Source organism: Sinocyclocheilus anshuiensis, unplaced genomic scaffold, assembly GCF_001515605.1.
Source record: "Sinocyclocheilus anshuiensis isolate Anshui unplaced genomic scaffold, SAMN03320099.WGS_v1.1 scaffold637, whole genome shotgun sequence".
Classification (NCBI taxonomy): domain Eukaryota; kingdom Metazoa; phylum Chordata; class Actinopteri; order Cypriniformes; family Cyprinidae; genus Sinocyclocheilus; species Sinocyclocheilus anshuiensis.
The window spans coordinates 278,240-288,891 of record NW_015539816.1 but is presented as its reverse complement, the minus strand read 5'-3'; positions in this window follow the sequence as shown (position 1 = coordinate 288,891).

Here is a 10,652-nt window from a genome sequence, read left to right as displayed (position 1 = left end):
TATATATATATATATACATATATATGTATATATTTTTTTTTTACGTCGTCAACAATCACCTGTACACGTTCACATTGCGCATACGCAGGGACTCCCAACACATTGAAGAAATTAAAATAGGAGTAGCAGAACACATTAATGTTTTTGTCATATGCTGCAATTACCAAAATCCAGTAAATATATGAAGTTATTAATATACATATGATGATTGTGAAACGCTCTACTGGATTATGAGGCAGCAACAGCTTGTGGGCAAGCCAAAAAGCTGAAATCTTACTGTTATTTGAACCCTATCTGTAAAAAAAAAAAAAAACCTTAACCATTTCAAATTGTATTCACTCTAAAACTGTATTCATTGTTCTTTGCACCAGACAATGAAAACAGACCTTTAATCCAACAAACTAGATGCTCTTAAGTACTGTTTACTAAAGTTGTTTAGGTTTACTATTGCATCCACCTGAAAGTTCACATAACACAGTGTAATTAAGTAAATTCAACAAATTTGTAAAAATCAGATGTAACAGTAGTTGTACTTTTAATATATTTACATTTTGTGTATATCACACTGTCTTGAAAGTATAGCCACAAGAATTGCTTTAACAAAGTTGAATGCACTCAGGCTTTCAATTTATGCTACGACAGTTTAAAGCCAGTAAACCCGCTACTTTCATTGGATACAATACTAAAAAGGGATATCATAAGGAAACATGATTTGCAAAAGTGCTATTTACGTCCCTGCTGAAAAAAACAATAGAAACCATTGCAGAAATTCTAATGGTTTCCACTATAAACATCATTACAAACATTACAAACCATCAATTTTTAACCATTCAAAAATTATTTCCTTTAGTGTGTGTTGGGACATATTCCATTAGGATTTAGTGGTTTTGACAAACAACCAACAGAAGGCAACCAGTTACCAGTAGAAACCCATTGGGTCCATTACAGTTTCCATTAAAACCAATTATACGTCAAGTCCCATTATAACCAGTAAAGCCATTACAAATTTTGTGATGGTGTCTATTGTTTTTTCAGCAAGGGTGGAATTATCTGGCAAGAATGGTACAGTACAACCATGAAAATTATTATTGAAACACCATTACACCTTTAAATAATAATAAATAACTGTTAATTTATTTTTTTAAAAAAAACTATCAATTTCATATTTTATAACTGTAAAAGTTTATATACATTTTATAACTATACATTTTATTACAATATAAGTAACAACTACTACCAAAACTTATTTTGTTAAATAATGCAAAGCCATTAAATATGGCTTAAGTGTACTAATACTTTGAACATCAAGCTACATTTTGGCACTTTTTTATTTTGCGCTTGGCTTAAAACACGTTTTTGCATAATAATTAAGCTAGTTAGCATTTAGCATGTGTGGATAGACATTAACTTGTGTTGAACCCGGAACATTCCTTTACACAAACTGCTGAATGATGCAGTTGAGCCATGAATCATCAGGAAAATGCTGTTGAAGACAGGCCCCGGTGTTGAAAGACAGGGCGAGGCGCATTTAAGCAGTCATGTTTGTGAGGATTAGCGGGCGAACGCACAATAGCGGACAGTAAGGTAGCAGTGATAGATTCCTCACCGAATGAGCAAACACTTTCACTCTTTCCTAACCTCACCTCTGCACTGCTCTGACTCATAACATATCTGTTATTCAGACTTTCTGCTTGATTATAAGTGGGGATAATACTGGAAAATACTCCTCATTCGCCATGTTACCGTTACCTGTGTGGCTGCGCTGTTTTGCTAATCTCCATTTTGGGCAAAGAGACTTTAAAAGACTATGTGTGAGTTTGTATATGCTGTGTTAAATAGGCTGTGATGTGTTGCTAACTTAGCTGTTTTGCATGTTCTTTTTGACTGATGTGGTTGTGTTATGCCACATGTTATTGACCTTCATTGTTTGTTATTTTAACTGTCAGGTACGGATGCATCAGACCTTTGTGGCTGAGAGATGTGTGTGTTGTGTGTCACCCGTCTACTATTTTCGCCCTGTTTTGGGGTAACATTCCTGTTCTGCTTGTGTTGGCACTGAAACTCTGTCCTGTACTGGTCACATGAATCAGAGCTTTTCATGGCTGCTGCCACAGGACATCCACCCTTCGCTCTCTGAACACACTCAGGCCAACATTACACATCTAAATGAAGATCCTCAAAGAGCAATTATATAACAGCTAACAGAGATAAACAGACAGCAAATACTGAATGTACTGCAGTGAACTTCTAATGACTTACCAGTATCATTGCACTAAATACAAAAATATCAAATCAGTACTTTTACTCAGCAAGGATGCCTTCAAAAACACTTCTAATTTTTTACAAAACTTCTAATTAGAAATGTTTCCTGAGCAGTAAATCAGAATATTAGAATGATTTCTGAAGTATCAAGTGACACCGAAGACTGGAGTAATGACTGCTGAAAATTCAGCTTTGCCATCACAGGAATAAATTACATTTTAAAATATAATAAAATATAACACTTATTTCCTATTTAAAAATCATAATAATATTTCACAATATTACATTTTTACTGTATTTTTGATCAAATAAATGCATCCTTGGTGAGAATGAAAGACTTCTTCCAAAACAAAAACACACCAAATTTTGGAACAATGGTGTGTGCATATATATTATACATTTAAGTGTGGTTACAGCATACATACTTTTTAGCCACTAAGTTTAAATAAAGAATGCCATAGTCTTTCCTGAAGTTATATACAAATGAATTAGTTTAAAGGCACAATATGTAAGATTTTTTTATTAAAATATCCAAAAACCACTAGAACAGTGTTATATATTTTGCTGACTTGTGTACTTACATTATCCCAAATGTCTCTAAGAATGTTTAAATCCAGAGAAAATTTTTACTAGTGACACGGACCGTAGGTGCATCCCAAATCGCGTACTTATGCACTATTCTATGATGTTTGTAGTATAAATAGTGCTTCAGAGAAAGCTTTGTCTATGTATTTATATGGTGGAAAGGTCCGTTCTATAGGTCTGTCTTTCAAAGGGTCTGTTCCATTGCACAGAGCATCTTTCCACATTTTGAGCAATAAAACTTATCAGAGGGTAGCGCTGGTAACTGAGCCCTCTTGGAATGATAGTTGCACTTTTAGGGGATGGTCCATGGCACTCACAGAGTGGGTTTTAAAGATTATTCGTTAAATATAACAAATAATTGTGTGTCTGCTCGGTCAAGTCGTTACACATTTAAATAAACGAAAAAACGAAGTGTGGAATGTTGAACACTTCATGCACTCAACTGTCGCAGCTTTAATTACGTAGCGAAGGGGGAGGGGCTATCAGACTCTGATTATGAATGACAGAATAACCGTATATAATTCATACTCTGCATGGTTGAGTACATAGTGCATAAGTACATAGTGTATAAGTACATAGTGTATAGTGCGTCATTTGGGACGCAGCTCGTGTCTATAGTGTCATTGTGTCGCCTGCCAATGATGTCATACACCCTCGAGTTCCGGTTTTGTTTTGTAGAAAACATGGAAACACCAAAGACACTTTAATATGTTGTGTGTTTTATTAGACAGGTGACGACCGCACAGAGTAGCATTATAACAGAACTTTCAAACGTATCTAGTATGATAAAACAGTGCTGCTTTACCCCACATACGCACGACCGGAAGGAGCAGAAGCAATAAGTGTGGCATAATAAAAGCTCCGCTGCTTTAGAGCTGTGTGTCACTCTCGTCTCTCATTAGCAATTGCTTCAGCGACCTCGTTTTGCTTCGACGGCCTTCTGCCTCACTCTGCTTCAAACTACGATGTTAATAAATCTTTAATACATTTGCACATCCATGAACATGATTTCTGCCTGAGTCCCGTCGGATTGCGTTGGCTGTGGGGATGAAGACGACAACTCAACTGATTTCACACTCAGTCACAGCGTCATCAAACTATGCCTTTGTTTCTTTGTTTGTTTTTGAATATGCGCCCTCTAGCAGTGAAAACTTACATATTGTACCTTTAAGTTTAATTTACCTATACCTATACAATAAGTCTCTTACTTTCCATAAACAGCCAATCACTGTCCAATTTAGAAGACCATAAGACTGAACACTGGGAAACAGCCTATAAATGTATAAAGTCCACTGGTACAAACTTATATTCTTGTAAAAGCATCTTTCACTCACAGAACTCAGTCTGTTATGACCTTTTTAAGTTTTATTATGGGTGTCTAAATACACACAGCTTCAGATGCCACATAAGGACAAAGCCATCCTATTTGCATGAGGTTTGCCGAGGCTTCTGCAAACAGCCGATCTCTCTGAGAGATTGAAAATATGAAGCCACATCTATAGAAGGTTCTAGTAACTGCTCTGTGGGGGCAGGAGGAGATGCATACCTTGGCGTTGTCTGGTAAAACAGTAATGTTGGTGTATGTTTAGGGGAATGGGCTGTTCAGAGGCCTATATTTGGATCATTGTTCTTTGTCGTGACAGCATTCAAACCACGACCTGAATTCCAGGAGAAGAGAGGACTCAATAAACTGGGTAAAGCCAGTCAGGCGGCCGTATGGAATATCACTCAGTGTGATTGGTGGACAGCACAAAATTGCACTGGTTTAGTATTGTTACTGTGGAGACTTTCTCTCTGCTGTAAATCGTACAAGAACACACAGAAGACCACAACTCTTCCTTAGATGTTCTGTTTTAGCTTGAAAAATACCTTAAATGTTTACTGACCATGATTATATTTCTTCCAAGAACTCACATTTATCACCATAGCCAAAAGCAGTTTAACTACTGTAACTACGCTGAAGCTATGAGGGGTCAGTGTACTAGCGTCCCTAAGTCTCAACACTGCTTAGTAAAACTGAACTAAACACAAACAGATGGTTACTATAGTCCAAGACCTCTAGAAACAAGAGCTTAGTTGCCACTGTTAAGTTTATTGGCTACTGTTATCCAGGCTATGAAAAAGAGGGGGAAAACCATCTCGGATTTTCTCAAGTTCTGACCTAAACCCAATGCTTCATTTAGCTGCTGGTAACTTTAGACACCTTCAAAAATGGGCTTGTGGCGCAGATGAAACTTAACTGGTTTGCACATATTCCAGCTTCCTCACTCAGATCAAACCTTTCAACAAATCAACCACTGTTTCCCACCACATTCCATCCTTTAAGTTTCAAACAAAACAAAACACTCAATCCTTGATAGCCTTTTCCACAACCCACCCACCCCATCATGCCCCTTTACTTGTCTCATAAATCAAGCAACCCTTTCTGAGGGACCCAATTTCTACATTTTTTGCTCTCAGACTACCCTAAATGATCTAATGAGCAGTGTGGGTTTTTGCTTCTAGACATGTGATGTTGTACGGTGGGCTCGGGCCAGTCTGGACTTTGAATCAATGCAGTCTGACCCAGCCGCACCATTTCAAAGGGCCAAAACTGCAGGCCGTAACCACCATTAACTCCGTTTGCCGTGTCTGCCACATGTGGTATTTAAACTGAGGCTGAGGGAGGGTCAGTTTGAAGTTTCAAAGTGCGGAACATTCTTTTAACGGAAGCCAATTATAGAGTCAGTCGCTTTAGATGGGGTGGCAGATTGAGGGGCAAATAATCTTTCTAAGAGTTTATTTTATGGTTCAGCACTTATAGCTGCTTGAGCCTTTTGATGATGAGGCTTTTTACACTGATGTGATGCAACCAGTCTAATTTATGTTGTTACATTAAATCCCTCAGCAGTATCGTTTGATCAAGCAGAAGCATTCAAATATGCAAATTGAGATGTACTCATGTAATAATCAATTACCCTAATTTAAGATGGTTGGTTATTTGGCGTCTGCTGATACTTGCAATATGCCACAAACCTGACGACATGTATGACCAAATAGTTCCTGTTGAATAGGAACATTTGTGTATGGGAGTGGTTTATTTGTGTGTTGTATATATATATATATATATATATTTATTTATTTATTTATATATATACAGTATATATATATACTGTATATATACAGTTTCTGAATTTGATAGGATAGCAAAATTGGTTAGGTATGTTTTGAAACATGGCTGCTGGTTTAAGCTGGTCCTTAGCTGGTCATGAGCTGGTTTAAGCTGGTTCTTAGCTGGTCATGTGCTGGTCCTCAGCTGGTGCTAAGCAACTAGCTCCTGCTCAGGACCAGCTTAGGACCAGCACATGACCAGCTTAAACCAGCTCATGGCCAGTACATGACCAGCTTAAACCAGCTCATGACCAACTAAGGACCAACTTAAACCAGCTCAAACCAGCAGCCATGCTTCAAAACATACATAACCAGCATATGCTGGATTTTTCAACAGGGTTATTTGTGAAGTTCTGTATACTGTAGTCATAGCAGGCCTGTTTTCCATCTTTTCAGCCTTCTGTGCAATTATCTTGATACATGATCTCTGTACATGTATATTCAAACATCCTTGTTTGTTCTTTGGACGGGTCCAATCACTTTTCACCAATCACATTAGACTAGACAAAGAGCCAGTCCAAAACAAAGACTTGGTTTGGGTAAAAACACCAGTACTGTATAGAGGCATATTTTGGTTGAACATTGGTAATCTGAGCACTCAAATTAACTGGTCTGGGAGCTGTTCAGACAGAAAGAAAATGGGATGTTGGAATTTTGTAGCGATGGAAAATTGCTTCTGGCAGCCAGAATATGGCTCTGAAGTATTCAAGCTTTGTTCGCTTTTGTCTAGAGAACAATAAACAGGCTCCAAATTATGTGCAGAACACCCACCTGCCTCCTAACCCTGACCCTACACGTCTTGGGAGGAAAGTGAAATGAAGTCATGTGACCACACACCCCAGTGACTTCTGTCAACAGGTTTTCATTTCCCTAATGCCGCGAGTCTTTTCCATTACATCATTAGATAGTGACCTTTGACCTTTCTCAGTGACTGATACATGCATACTGTCTTAGCTGGCCAAATTGAGTCCTGTTTGCTGGTCGCGTCACTCTTACCAGTTTTAGAATCGGCTCGTCATTTACAGCCACCTTTAACCGCCAGTTATCCAGCCCACTCTTTAAACAGTTACACTTTTCACCTCCTCACTGTTTTACGATATCATCAGCTTTTCCATAATCATTTTTAGAGCAGTGTGCCAGCTCGAATAAACTCTATGAGGGGTTTTACAGATATGCTTCTGTTCAAGAGCTGGCAGAAAGTTGTTTCTGAAATATTCTGTTGGTGGTAAAGTTTCAGTCCTCCTTCATCCTCCTATAGGGAGGTAGTAAGCATGACATTAAAGTTTAGCAGAGCTGAAAGTATTTATCTTTGCTTCATTGAGGCAGGAATGTAGCTTCAGGCACTAAAAGAGCTTAATGCAGAGTACGAATGTAAGAACGTGATTCTTACACACACCTGAATTGCGCCACACACAGCTATGTTTATTTAGCCACCAGACTGTGGGCACAGTCCATCCTGCTCGGCCACAAAAAAAATTTGCATGGACCAACACACGCATAGCACATTGTTACTGACACTCAATAAGATATTATGCTTATATTAACCACATAATATGTACGTTAAAAATGTATAAACTGATTGAACATGTACTTTCATCTGATGAAGCTCAAAAACAGTAAAAGACAAAACCTGATCATCATATGTAGATTTTTGCTCATGGCCTCAATTTTCTGAATGTAAACACCTTTATCTGTTCATTTTGACTTGAAAAGCCAGGCATCTCCAAGAATCTCATCAAGGTTCAAGAAAAAAGAAAAAAAAAACAACAATAAAAAACTTTGCTGGCCCATTCAATTCAGTCAAACTGTACTTAACCATAAAAAAACAAATGCTAAATGTAATTTTTAGCAAATGTCTTTTAATATGTGCCAGAACAAATAGCAATTTTCCATTAAATATTAAAGTCCGCCTGAAATCAAAATTGACTTTATTTACTTTACTAGCGCACATTGCTAGTCTTGATGTGAACAATTAATCTGTGTAAATTAATCCGCTGAAAAAAAATGTTGTCTTGGTAATCTTTAATCAAATTCTGAACATTTACTTCCGCTCTGGAATGGCATTCCTTCTCTGATGAGTTTAAGCTGGTTCTTAGCTGGTCATGTGCTGGTCCTCAGCTGGTGCTAAGCAACTAGCTCCTGCTCAGGACCAGCTTAGGACCAGCACATGACCAGCTTAAACCAGCTCATGGCCAGTACATGACCAGCTTAAACCAGCTCATGACCAACTAAGGACCAACTTAAACCAGCTCAAACCAGCAGCCATGCTTCAAAACATACATAACCAGCATATGCTGGATTTTTCAGCAGGGTTATTTGTGAAGTTCTGTATACTGTAGTCATAGCAGGCCTGTTTTCCATCTTTTCAGCCTTCTGTGCAATTATCTTGATACATGATCTCTGTACATGTATATTCAAACATCCTTGTTTGTTCTTTGGACGGGTCCAATCACTTTTCACCAATCACATTAGACTAGACAAAGAGCCAGTCCAAAACAAAGACTTGGTTTGGGTAAAAACACCAGTACTGTATAGAGGCATATTTTGGTTGAACATTGGTAATCTGAGCACTCAAATTAACTGGTCTGGGAGCTGTTCAGACAGAAAGAAAATGGGATGTTGGAATTTTGTAGCGATGGAAAATTGCTTCTGGCAGCCAGAATATGGCTCTGAAGTATTCAAGCTTTGTTCGCTTTTGTCTAGAGAACAATAAACAGGCTCCAAATTATGTGCAGAACACCCACCTGCCTCCTAACCCTGACCCTACACGTCTTGGGAGGAAAGTGAAATGAAGTCATGTGACCACACACCCCAGTGACTTCTGTCAACAGGTTTTCATTTCCCTAATGCCGCGAGTCTTTTCCATTACATCATTAGATAGTGACCTTTGACCTTTCTCAGTGACTGATACATGCATACTGTCTTAGCTGGCCAAATTGAGTCCTGTTTGCTGGTCGCGTCACTCTTACCAGTTTTAGAATCGGCTCGTCATTTACAGCCACCTTTAACCGCCAGTTATCCAGCCCACTCTTTAAACAGTTACACTTTTCACCTCCTCACTGTTTTACGATATCATCAGCTTTTCCATAATCATTTTTAGAGCAGTGTGCCAGCTCGAATAAACTCTATGAGGGGTTTTACAGATATGCTTCTGTTCAAGAGCTGGCAGAAAGTTGTTTCTGAAATATTCTGTTGGTGGTAAAGTTTCAGTCCTCCTTCATCCTCCTATAGGGAGGTAGTAAGCATGACATTAAAGTTTAGCAGAGCTGAAAGTATTTATCTTTGCTTCATTGAGGCAGGAATGTAGCTTCAGGCACTAAAAGAGCTTAATGCAGAGTACGAATGTAAGAACGTGATTCTTACACACACCTGAATTGCGCCACACACAGCTATGTTTATTTAGCCACCAGACTGTGGGCACAGTCCATCCTGCTCGGCCACAAAAAAAATTTGCATGGACCAACACACGCATAGCACATTGTTACTGACACTCAATAAGATATTATGCTTATATTAACCACATAATATGTACGTTAAAAATGTATAAACTGATTGAACATGTACTTTCATCTGATGAAGCTCAAAAACAGTAAAAGACAAAACCTGATCATCATATGTAGATTTTTGCTCATGGCCTCAATTTTCTGAATGTAAACACCTTTATCTGTTCATTTTGACTTGAAAAGCCAGGCATCTCCAAGAATCTCATCAAGGTTCAAGAAAAAAGAAAAAAAAAACAACAATAAAAAACTTTGCTGGCCCATTCAATTCAGTCAAACTGTACTTAACCATAAAAAAACAAATGCTAAATGTAATTTTTAGCAAATGTCTTTTAATATGTGCCAGAACAAATAGCAATTTTCCATTAAATATTAAAGTCCGCCTGAAATCAAAATTGACTTTATTTACTTTACTAGCGCACATTGCTAGTCTTGATGTGAACAATTAATCTGTGTAAATTAATCCGCTGAAAAAAAATGTTGTCTTGGTAATCTTTAATCAAATTCTGAACATTTACTTCCGCTCTGGAATGGCATTCCTTCTCTGATGACGTCAGTTTGACAGCTTGGGCGGAATATCCTTAAACACACCCCTCCAACCGTTAGATTGCTATGAGTGATAGATGAGAGGAGGAGCGCAACAATAAAACCATGCCTTTCTATTCAATATTCCATTTCAGATGGAAATACGTTACTACACTGAAATAAAGTCGGCAGCAACTTCCGGTTCACGCGGACTTTAAGTTTTATTTCTATCATCAAACTGATGAAAAAAAATAATGTGGATGAGCTACAATATGAATTCATAAAATGTACGATTTAGTTATAAAACAGCAGTTACTTTACAGTCTCACACTGACCCTGCTCATTTAAACACAGTAAACTGCCATTTAAAATTCAATTATAAATTATATGAATAATAATTAATTGTATTTTATAATAAATTGTATGTAAGTATATTAACTTAAAAAGCTTTTTGTTATCAGCATTTTGTTGTAGGCCTATATCTAGCATCATGATGATCATAATCTAATCTGTAAGGGGGTTGGAGGGGGGTGGCAGCAGCATTCAGCCCAGCTGCAATGAGAGGTTGTTGACAGATGGGGCACATTACAATCCTCAACACCTGCAACACTGTTTCCAGACTAGAGGGAA